The sequence below is a fragment of the Diorhabda sublineata genome, chromosome 4 (genome assembly GCF_026230105.1).
Source record: "Diorhabda sublineata isolate icDioSubl1.1 chromosome 4, icDioSubl1.1, whole genome shotgun sequence".
NCBI lineage: Eukaryota > Metazoa > Arthropoda > Insecta > Coleoptera > Chrysomelidae > Diorhabda > Diorhabda sublineata.
In genome coordinates this window covers 20,779,192-20,790,585 of record NC_079477.1, presented here as the reverse complement: position 1 = coordinate 20,790,585, position 11,394 = coordinate 20,779,192, and positions in this window count along the sequence as shown.

Sequence of the window (11,394 nt, the reverse complement as noted above, 5' to 3'; positions counted from 1 at the left end):
TAATGCTATGTTTTATGAGGCATGCTTTCTGAAAGAGACAAGTTTGGTTATATTAACTCGAGCCCGCACTATTCAGATTTTCAATTTATTTGTTCCATAGCTATGTAGATTATTAACTGCTGTTCCATAGAACAAAATTGAGACCATTATCCAAGTATCTAATTCTGAACATAAAATAATTCAATTCATTTTTTTTCTAATTTACTAATTAATAATAAACATTAATCGTTGTTTCTTTTTTGTATATTTGAACACAAATCTTGATTGTTGAAGACGAATAGCCTTCATAGTGTGTTATGTAGTTTACTGGTTACTATTTTTTCAAGAATTGACCATTGATAAAATTAGAGCCACATGATCTTCCTATCCACTCAAACCTTTGTGGGTAACATATACCCTTAAATTTCCGATAGAGAACTGTACTACGAAGATTACATATATTCATTGAAAGTGTTCCTCTTGAAAATGAAATTGACCTGTCTATTTAAATTCTTATATGATTAGCAAATATTAAGTATAGGAATATTTCAAATTGTACAACAAAAATGAAATTCTTTTTTTTGCTCGAAAGTTTTGGTCCTAAGCTAACTATTGTAGGTTTTTTCTCGTCTCCTCAGTTTTAATATTCATTTATTAACATGCCTATTCCTTGCACCAGCTTTTAAAAAAAATGTATTACATATGAAATGACTCTTATGTAACCAAGGACGAGATCTTTGCGGCTAAATATATTAACTTCATTAATACATTCTTTACTTGTAATACTGTTATTATAATTAAAGGCAATCAACATTCGTAGATTATGTAGACCAAAAGGTATATATCCATGGACATAGCAGACAGTCTCATTGTCCCGTTACATAATTTTTCACATTTTATTACATAATCATATGCCAGGACTGAAATTTATGTAAATTTATTCAATTCGCATTGAAGCTGTTATACTAATTATTATATTAATAAAAAAACATGATACTATCAATCCATTCTTCTGTAACTATTCATTGTATCTGAAAGTAGAAATATGAAGGAATGGAATTGAATTTTTGCAGCTTTTTTGCTAAATATATACATTTTTAATTTAAGCTAAAAGTGACCTTTTCTGGAAAATTTATTCAAAATTAAGAGCTTTTTCAATACAACTGAATTTTTGGACTGGGTGATTTGAAAATATTTCACTGAAAAAATTGGAGAATGGGAAAGATAAAGTATCCTTATTTGAGGCTTCGAAACTGCTTGGATAACTATTTGATGAAATGTTGACAAACTTATAAGTATTGTCATTAATAACACTTATAGAAGGTATCTAAAATTATGCAACGTAGGTAATGATTGTGTTTGTCTATTATATTAATATTCGAGTGTTTATTTGTCTCTTTTCTCATAGAAAAATTAAATAAATTGTTTTGCTTGGCTTTTAGACATAGACATAACGGAATGGTCAAATATACAAAAAGTGCATGTTTGTAGATAAAAACATAATATAAATTTCTTGTATTTTATTTTCGGAAAAATAATTTATATTTGAGAAAAAAATATAGCCTGTTGCAACTGCATAATCAATTTCGAGTATAGAGTTAAAATGGAATCTACGAGGATATATTGAAAAATTCTTAGCCTACTATAGAACCAAACAAAATTTCAATGTCAAAATATTTTATTTCTCAACATATTCTCCTCTTAATTAGATACATTTATTACAGCGAACCTGCAATGTCTCTAGACCTTTAAAATGTTTCTTCTTGCTCTGTAAACCAGACCTCCACAGCTTTTATTACCTCTTCGTTGGAAGAAAATTTACGACCTTTAAAACTTTTTTTTAGTTGAGGGAAGAGATAATAGTCGTACGGAGCCAAATATGGTGAATAAGGGGGGTGTTCTAGTAATTTAAACCCTAAGTCACATGAGATTTTTGTGCAGGGGCGTTGTCCTGCAAAAACAAAACACGTTTGGTTAGCTTTCCGCGTCTTTTCTCTTCAATTCTTACCCGTAGAGCGGTCAGTGATATCGAATAGTAATCTCCAGTTATTGTTCTACCCTTATCCAAAACATCAATCATGATTACTTGATGGCAATCCCAAAAAACTGAAGCAAGAACTTTTCAAGCAGATTTTTGGACACGAAAGTTCTTAGGTCTTGGAGAACCAGAGTTCTGTCATTCCATCGATTGTTGCTTTGTTCCTAGATTGTAGAAATGTACCCAAGTCTCGTCCATAGTAACAATTCGGTTTAAGAGGTCTACATCCTTTTGAAATCAAGCATAGATCGAACGCGATGTTTCTACCCTTGCACACTTTTGGTCAACATTCAAACATTTGGGGATCCTTTTTGCAGCAATTTATCTCATGTCCAAATTGAAGCGAACTATATGATGAATGCTTTAGTATGAAATATTCAGTGCTTTAGATATCCGTTTTAGCCCAATTTTACGGTCTGATAAAATCATGTCATGAACTGCCTTCCTGATCGGTCATCATCTTCAATGGAAAATTTGCCTCTTTTGAAGCTTGCAGTCTAATTTTTCACGGTCGCACACGTAGGACATTGAGCACCAATGGTATTAAGCATATCTTCGTAAATCTGCTTACCTCTTAACCCTTTTAAATACAGGTACTTGATGATGGCTCGATACTCCAATTTTGCGATTTTCAAAATTTCGGTGGACATCTTTTTTCTTTTAATTTATTGCGTAAATCTGGTTTAATTTTTTGACGTCAAACTTCACACTGACACTTCGAATAAGTTAATGTTCGTTGCTATGGTAACGCAATATTTTGTTTATGCAGGGAACTGGTCTAGGCTAACTAGATATCAATACATCATCGTAAATAATATAAACCTTATTTTGCGGTTTGCTTCAAAGTAAAAATCTGCCATCGTTGCGCAATTCACGAGTTAAGGTAATTGAATACCTTGATTGGTTTTTAAGATCAATTCAAATAACCGTAATGTTTTCTTTTCTCTTGTTCCTATTCATTTTTTATCATAATCCCTCGCCGTTTCCATTTCGTTATTATTTGCTCAATATCATTTATACGGTCTTCAGACGCACGAATAAATAACATGCATAGGACTAAAAATGTTATTGCGATCAAAAGCATTTTAGTTTTGCTCTCGAAAATATGGATTTTAATAATATGAATTTTTAAGGATGATCAAACAAGCTGGTGCTTATAAAAACTAATTATTGCGTAGAATGAACATTGAAAGGGTTGATAGAATGGACGGGAAACTTGAAAGAGCTGGCACTCAGCTATGGAACCGTGTAGCTTTTCGTTTCCTTATTCCAGGGTTTGAGCCAGCTGGGTTCCATGATAGAAATCAATAAAACACGAGCTAATGAAATTATTAAAAATAATCGACTGGTCACTGTGAATTCTAGTCAAGGTTGATATTAGACGATCGTAGCGTGTAGCATATATTAATAATGAGGAGTCTCACATTTCTTCAATCTATCGTTACAGAGGTCGAAATTTGTTTTCCTCATTTCGTATCCATAGGTGAGAAAACAAACTATTTTGAACTGGAAACCCTTTTGATCATCATTAACGTACACCCGCCGGTAAAGTTATTCTGAAATTCATGTGGAGTTATCCTGTTTGATTAACTGGAGTGTTCGTTAGAGTATGGTCGTCGGATTATTGAAACCACGTTTAACTACTTATTTTATAATTTAATAAACAGTTTATTTCAAAGTAGTTTTAATGTTTAAATACAACGAATATTATCAATCATTATTACCATTCCAAGGAAAACTTTGGGACGGCGTTTGAAGAAAAATAATCCTAGAAAGGTACATTTGGGCCTAGGTACTACATTCGGCTTTGAAGTAAACGAAATCTCTCTCGTCATATACAGAAAATGCAGTCTATGGGATTTCCCTTAGCGAAGAAAGGAAGTAAAGCCGTAGCCACAATAACGTCGATGGAAAAGGGAAAAACTGTGACGGTGATATCCTGCTGCAGTGCTGAAGAATTTTTTTTACCTCCCGCTTGCATAATGAAGGGCAAATATAATAAAACAGACTATGAAGATGGCTTACCTCCAGGTTCAGTCTTTTACATGTCACAAAAAACGGCCTACATAACAGCGTATATCTTTACAGCTTGGCTTAAAGATCATTTTATTACTCGAAAATCAACTGGTAATGTTCTACTGATTGCATGCATGCATCGCATTGTTCGGTTGAAGAGATTTTTTCAAATCCTTAAAATTGTATCTTTATGAAGAATGTAGCTTAGGTACTAATCAACCAGGTCGAAGGATTACCCGATCGCAATTTGGTACTCTTTTATCAGAATTTAGGGAAAAATCTACGTCTGGAAGTAATTCAAAAAAATACCTGCGATACATGTGAAAAAAAGGCAAAAGGAAAGACGAAGGCAAGTAAAATCATAGCAAAAGGAAAGAAAAAGGATATGGCCATCTTCTACTACTTGCTATGGTCATCTGTCCCGAGGAACCTCAATAAAGGTGGTATTTGAGGTCATATTTAAGTTAACCTTCAGTTTCTGAAGGCGATAATTTTTTATTGAAACGCGCATCAGATAGTCTAATTGTGAGTGTTGGTGTAGTGGTAGTGTAAACAGTGTGTTCAGTATAAATATCACCAACGGTCACAGAAATTCCAGCTTAATATTTTGGTTTTGGTTTTGGTTTCACACTTTCCAGTTCTCATTATTGGATTGAATTTTAATCAATAAAAATGCGATTTGAATAAAATCAGCTTTAAATATTGAATTAAATATATCACAGCTAATAAATTTTATACAATACATAAAATTTCGTAAGCAGGTATCAAAACAACCACAAGACTGTTTAATTCAAATAATTTGAATATTAGTAATTAAGTGGCGCCTAGTACTGGATACAAATTTGAATAGACACCAACTTTTGCTAATCAGTTTGAGAATATATGGACATATTTTACGAGAAAAAATGAAACGAAATGTAATTTTTTTAACAAGAGTAAAGAATAATTGAATACAACATAAATTATTCTCAATTCTTAATAAAATCGTATTGTCAGAACAACCTTGTGGGTAGTTGTGAATAATAAATAATTCAAATAAAACATCATAATGAGAGTATCTAATAATATAAAATAGAGTGCCAAGGTAAATTAACCTTAACAGTAACTACCAAAAATGGTAGTAAAAACATTTAATCGTTTTAGAGAAATAAAAAATTATTTATTACTGTATTTACAACACTCCCTTCTTTTGTATATTTAACATAATTTCAACAATACCAAGTTTAAGGGTCCTAATCACTGTTTTAATCCTTAAAGGCCAAAAAATATTTTTTCTTCATTTGGAGGAGCTTGCATACACCACTACACATTTTGTCACCCATTTCTTATTTTAAACGTAAGTAATTATTTTAGAGGATAACTTTCCAGCCAGAACACATATAAAATATTTTTATTAGAATTACATTCTCAATTAAATTCTTGTTATCCATCCCCTCTAAGTATTTGACGTTAACATGACCGCAACGATTGTGCTATTATATTAAAATCCGTTATTGTTAAATTTGTTGTAAATATGATTGTTATAAGAAAACTTATATGCATATTTTCAATACTTGCTACAACAAGGATAGAGCTCTCAAAACCGTTGATTGATTAATGATTGATTTTCAAATTAACCTTTGTCCCCTTTTCTGTCAGCATGCTCTCTGACAAGTTCTTGCGATGTAGTGGTACATTTAGGACATCATTTATTGTTCAACTGTACCATTTGATTTCATTTAACGTACCTTTGCCTCCGACAGGCAGATGCCGGTATTGTTACTCGACTTAAAATTTGCATATGAAGATTAGTGAAAATTCTTTGTAGATGACATGATGTGCAATTTATGTCGATCCCTTCGTTCTCATGATTTCTTAATTTTAAGCCATGTATTTTTCTTTTTTGTTAATAATTTTCTGGAATGTGGCCTCTAAACTTTCATTTTTATATAATTTTCAATGGTTTTATCTATATTATATAATCGAGGTTTAAAGTTGTCTCCTTTTTCATATGTCTGATATAGACATCTGTGGTATTTTGGCGGCATTGTCAATTTACGAATAATTATATATATTTCCTGTCTTAATTGTGACCAAAGGAGCCTTACAAAAATTGTAAAACATACAGGGAAGGGGATATAGAAATGGAAGAAAACCTCCTATTTATCATGAAGGTGGGCAAAACTGAAAATAATCTACTTCTAAAGAATGTTGATACATCAAAGCAGAAAATCTGAAAATAGGCAACATGATAGGAGAAATATTAGTCACTGGAATTTTTAGAGAAGATCACGAAAAGGGAACGGAGTTAGCAACAAACCCCACACTAACGGAGGTTATAAGACCAGCGCCACAGAAAATTAACCTAGAAGACAATCTGATAAAAGTTGAGAAAACACTAGGGGACCGAGGAAATAGGTATTTTATGCTGTTGACAAAACTTCAAATCATGAAGCACACGTAATATGCTCGGGTATATAGGAAAAAAAATTAATAGAGAGTGAGTCATGTGGAGTTTTCCATACTTTTACAATATGTAGAGTCGCTCAAGGACGATATCAAGAAGCTACTAAAAAGTGTCAACTCCTATTCTTTACTAATTTACAGGTTTATTTGGGAAATTGTCCATAAATTCAATTTAGCTGTAGTATTTACACAATTCATTTGATTTTTTAATATTATTTCATGATGCAGTACACTACTATCAAGAATTTGACTGGTAATGGTTAAATTTCACTACATAATTAACCTATGAAAACGACATATACGATAATGTTGTCACACTTGTATGCAATGTTCAATGAAACATTGAATCTTACCAAAAATAGAAGAACCATAATGACTTATTACATAATAAAGTCTTGAGTTAAACACATTTTCTTAATTTCAAGTATTTTAAATGAAATGAGTATCTACATTATAATCTTATATGTATGTAAAAATTAAACTCTATCTCTACTGTCACTTTATATTACCTCTAAGGGCAGAATGAATGAATATTCAATTTTGAAATCCTAGACAAAATCGCATTGGGGGATGATTTTCGATAAATTATAAATTAAATTGATTGAAAAGTCAAACCTCATGTATGTGTGAATATGTGTTGATTGTAAAAATTTATATCAGAGCTTTTCTTACTTTCGTTCAAAATGCGACATCAGTTTTTGACCACACAATAGGCCGAGAAAATTTTTTATTGGGTTATGTATTGATAATGGTAGAGCTGTTGCTAGAGAATATCACAGGAGATTTCCTGATCATCGAACTCCCATAACATTTGGGTCAGTTTTCAATTATTTGCGAGAAAATGGCACTTTTCTAGTGGAAGAACAGAACGACATGTAGAGCGCAGGAAGAGGACATTATTGACGCTACAGTAAGTACTATACAAGTAATTCGAAGACTTAATGTTACTCAAACAAAAGTGAGTGGAGATTAAATCCATAGTTTGGAATTTTGTAGATGTATTAACAATCATCGACCAAAGCTGTACAGGACACTATTCACATTGAAGCTCAATTTACAAGAGACGGAATAAAGAATTCCCATAATTCACACGTGACGGCAGAAGAATAGTCTATTGTGCAACAAGTGGGAAAAGTTCAGCTTTTCTCACTAGTGCGGAAAACACACGAGTGGGAAAAGTACTTTCCCACATGTTGCACACTATACTTTTTCTACAACTGCACAAATTGAAAGAGTGAAAATAATGGAACTTAATTTTTATTTTTATGATTATACTTAAGTATCCTCTTAACTGTTAAATATTTAATTATTAGCAACGTTAATTCTATTTTTAATAGACTCTTCGACGTATCCTTTTGCCAAGGTACTGGATTGCCATCCTCCATGGCGCTTTAAGGTTAATATGTGCCGTTCTGCATTTACTAAAATTGTTGCCGAAGAACTTCTGAAGCAGTGACCTGTATATAGATGGGGGTTTTCTAATTTTCAAAAAATTGCAATTGTCTTAGCTATACTGACGAATTTGTTAATGCCAACTACATGTCTAGTACATTTTCCGTGTTGGTTATTTAAAAAGAAACATTTTTCTGGCAAATCAATCGGTCGAAGGGTAGCATATTTTTTATATATCTCATAAAATTCTCTCGTTACAGTGAACGTTCTTGGCTTTTTTGTTTTCGTGTTATTTAATTTCACAAGTAAAGCTGAATTTAAATCCTCTAAATTATCTAAATATTGAAATTTTACAAAAAAATTCTTGCCACCCGGGAGTTTTAACTCGGGACTACTGAGATCCAAGCGGACACTAACATCCACTGCACCATTGATCATTTACTTAAATGTATTGGTCAAAAGTACAAATATCTAACTACCATAATTTGAAATAGAATTTTTAATGATTATTTCATTCTTTCATCTACTGAAAAATAGTTTGATGTTGGATTTCTTGGGGACGTAATTGTAGGACTTTCTTTTCAAAAATGAACGTAATTTATGATACGTGGTTATATCAATGTTATTTTTTATACTGATAGTACTTCACAACATTGAATATTGTGACCAAAGTGTAGACGCCTTTAAAGTTTTCGACAACTCTTTAAAGTATACCAAAAATACAGATTCCGAAAAAGATCCTTTTTCTGTATTTCTTCTCCATTCCATAAATTTCTCGTATGCTAATTCATATTTTTTTCTTGAAATTTTCGACAACAAATCTAAAGTTACTTTTGCAGTTTTTTCGATATCTATGGCGGAGTATTATCAAAATCGTCACTACTCTCAGTATCCATATTATTTATTATAAATTGGTATAATTTTGTCCTACTAAAATAATATTTAATGGAAATTGCGATTTTTATCAAACCAAGAATGAAAACTACCTTAAGAATTTAAAAAACTTCTATAATCTGACAGTTGTGTCAACTATTTAAAGTTGACAATAGTCAACTAAGTTTTCGTCGTTTTTATTGATTTTCCATATAAATGTATGTGATGTAGACAAAGTGCCGTGGGAAATGATATTTCTCACAGTGTGAGCCATGAGAAATACGTTACTTTTCAGAGCAGTTGTAAAAAAATCTTATTATTCCATCAGATATATTACATATGGACATATAATTCCATAGAAAGGGTTGTTCGAGGATATTTATTATTCCTTCATTTTATTCTATTATTGATTCTATCTATATAGAAATGTTCTTTGAGACACTTTTAACTTTTAACAATGAATAACAACAAAACAATGAATGAACCCGAATTTATTGCAATGAACTTATATTTTTTTTATCCGAGTTATGGAATCAGCTGACTATGTGAATATTATTTTATTGCTCTTTGTAATCCGCTAATCGTGTGGAAGTGTCAGGGATCTTTTAGTAGAAGATCCGAAACTAAATCGGCCCTCACCAGGTTGATAATAGATAATAGATAATAGATAATCAAAACATATTTTATAATAAATTTCGTATATTAATAAATATATTAAAAAAACATCTAAATGCCAACCGTAGCTTACAGGGTTTAACTTCGCACATATAGAATCAGTTGCATTAAGCCACATAGAATTTACATATATATCTAATCAAAGTATTGATACCTGTTTATAGCTGTCAACCCAATAGTTCGTCCAGGTAAATAATAGCCAACCCTACGTCTGTACATTTTATATGTTTTATACTTTAAGCCCATTAAAAAATTTTATTATTATCTTCATGTTGCAACATTTAATGAAAAATCATTTTTTAAAAAACAATTTAAAATATTCTGTCCAGGATTTTTGTTGTCTACCCATTTTTAATATATTTTCTAATATACGAAATTTATTATAAAATATGTTTGATTCTATTATCATCCCAGTGAAGGTCGATTTAGTTTCGGATCTTAGACTATTTTACATTTCTCCTCCCTCGTTTGGTGTTGCTGAGAACAAATCTTGGAGATTCTGGATTTGAGTGGGTTGTAGCTTGGGACCATATAAGAATCTGGAAGTTCTTTTTCGTTTCTTTACAGTGACAGTTATTAAAATGTATAAAATAATCAAAATTATAATTAAGGAAACAATACTAAGTCCTTCATAAAATTGCGGCAGGAGTGGAATTGGTTCAATGGGTTGAACTTGTCCATGCGTCTCTGGAATTTGAAGTTTTTCTAGCATAATTTTCGGATGCAGCTTGATTGGGACTTTTAATATTGTAGTATCGTATTCCTTCTATAATAATTGGCTCGTTTGACATTAAAATGCTACTTCTCCTAATTTCTTGCCTTTGAATTATGGTTGGATGGACTATTCCTAATAGAATTATTTTGCTGGTTTCTTGTGAAAAGTTTTCTGTTGTGATTGATTTTGTGCAATTATTTATATTCGGAATTTTGCATTGCGATTTATAGGTTTCGTACAGATGATGTGTTCAGTTAAACTGGTGCAGATTTCGTATCATTTATTATTTGTGTAGTGTAGTAATGTGCAGGTGGCAGGATCATAATGTGATCATTAATGGGAATTGGGTAGATTCCAGGTGTAGGGTAAGAATGGGGATTGGTATGAGAATGGGTATTATTATGAGTATTGTCTTATTGGTAACGCAAACTAATGATTTAGAAAATTCAATTAATTGATAGGGATGTTCGTCACTTATTATAAAGGCATTTCGAGAATACGAAAGGTCTTGTTGGGATAAAGTTATGGTTTGAATCAGTTTCAAAAGGAATTCGTTTATAGTTTGAATGTTTAGTATTACATTATAAAGTTCAACGTATCCATTGAAATAGGATGATAACTTGTTTACTGTAGCAACAATTATTTTACTATTATTATTTATCAAATTTAGAAGATTATTAAATTTCGTATCAATAGAGTGTCCAAAAAATATCTCTTGTGTGAGTTAATTTTTCTAAATTATTGTGTAAAATATGTCTATGGTAATTATTTATCACGTTTGATTTGCCTAGGTCTTCTGCATAATAGCCGTTATTGGGGATTTCCTGTATTCTAAGCATATGCCCCAGGTATAAGGTCGTCTTGTGAAGAAGTTTTAGTTTTGTGTTTTTTTGGATGTAGATAATATGGAGAGCTTAGTTTAGGTCGATGTTTTTTCTTAGTTATGTAGACAGAACTAGTGGGATCAATTACAGGAATTGGTTCAGTATTTTCATTGTGTTTGTCTAGAATTTTTTGTATATTATATAAGTCTATTATGAAGGGGTGGGGTTCGTCTTCATGTACTGGTTGTATGTTTCGTATAGCCGAAGATCAAAATAGAAATTTATTTTTTCGGCATAGGGACCATAGCGACTTGAAAAAGGTGAGAAGTTAGTGGAACTGTGGATTGACTGATTATAAATTAAAATTGCATGTGTGAAAGTATTATCTAAGGAATCTTCTGGATTTTGGTCTCGTAATGTTCAAGTTTTTTTATAAG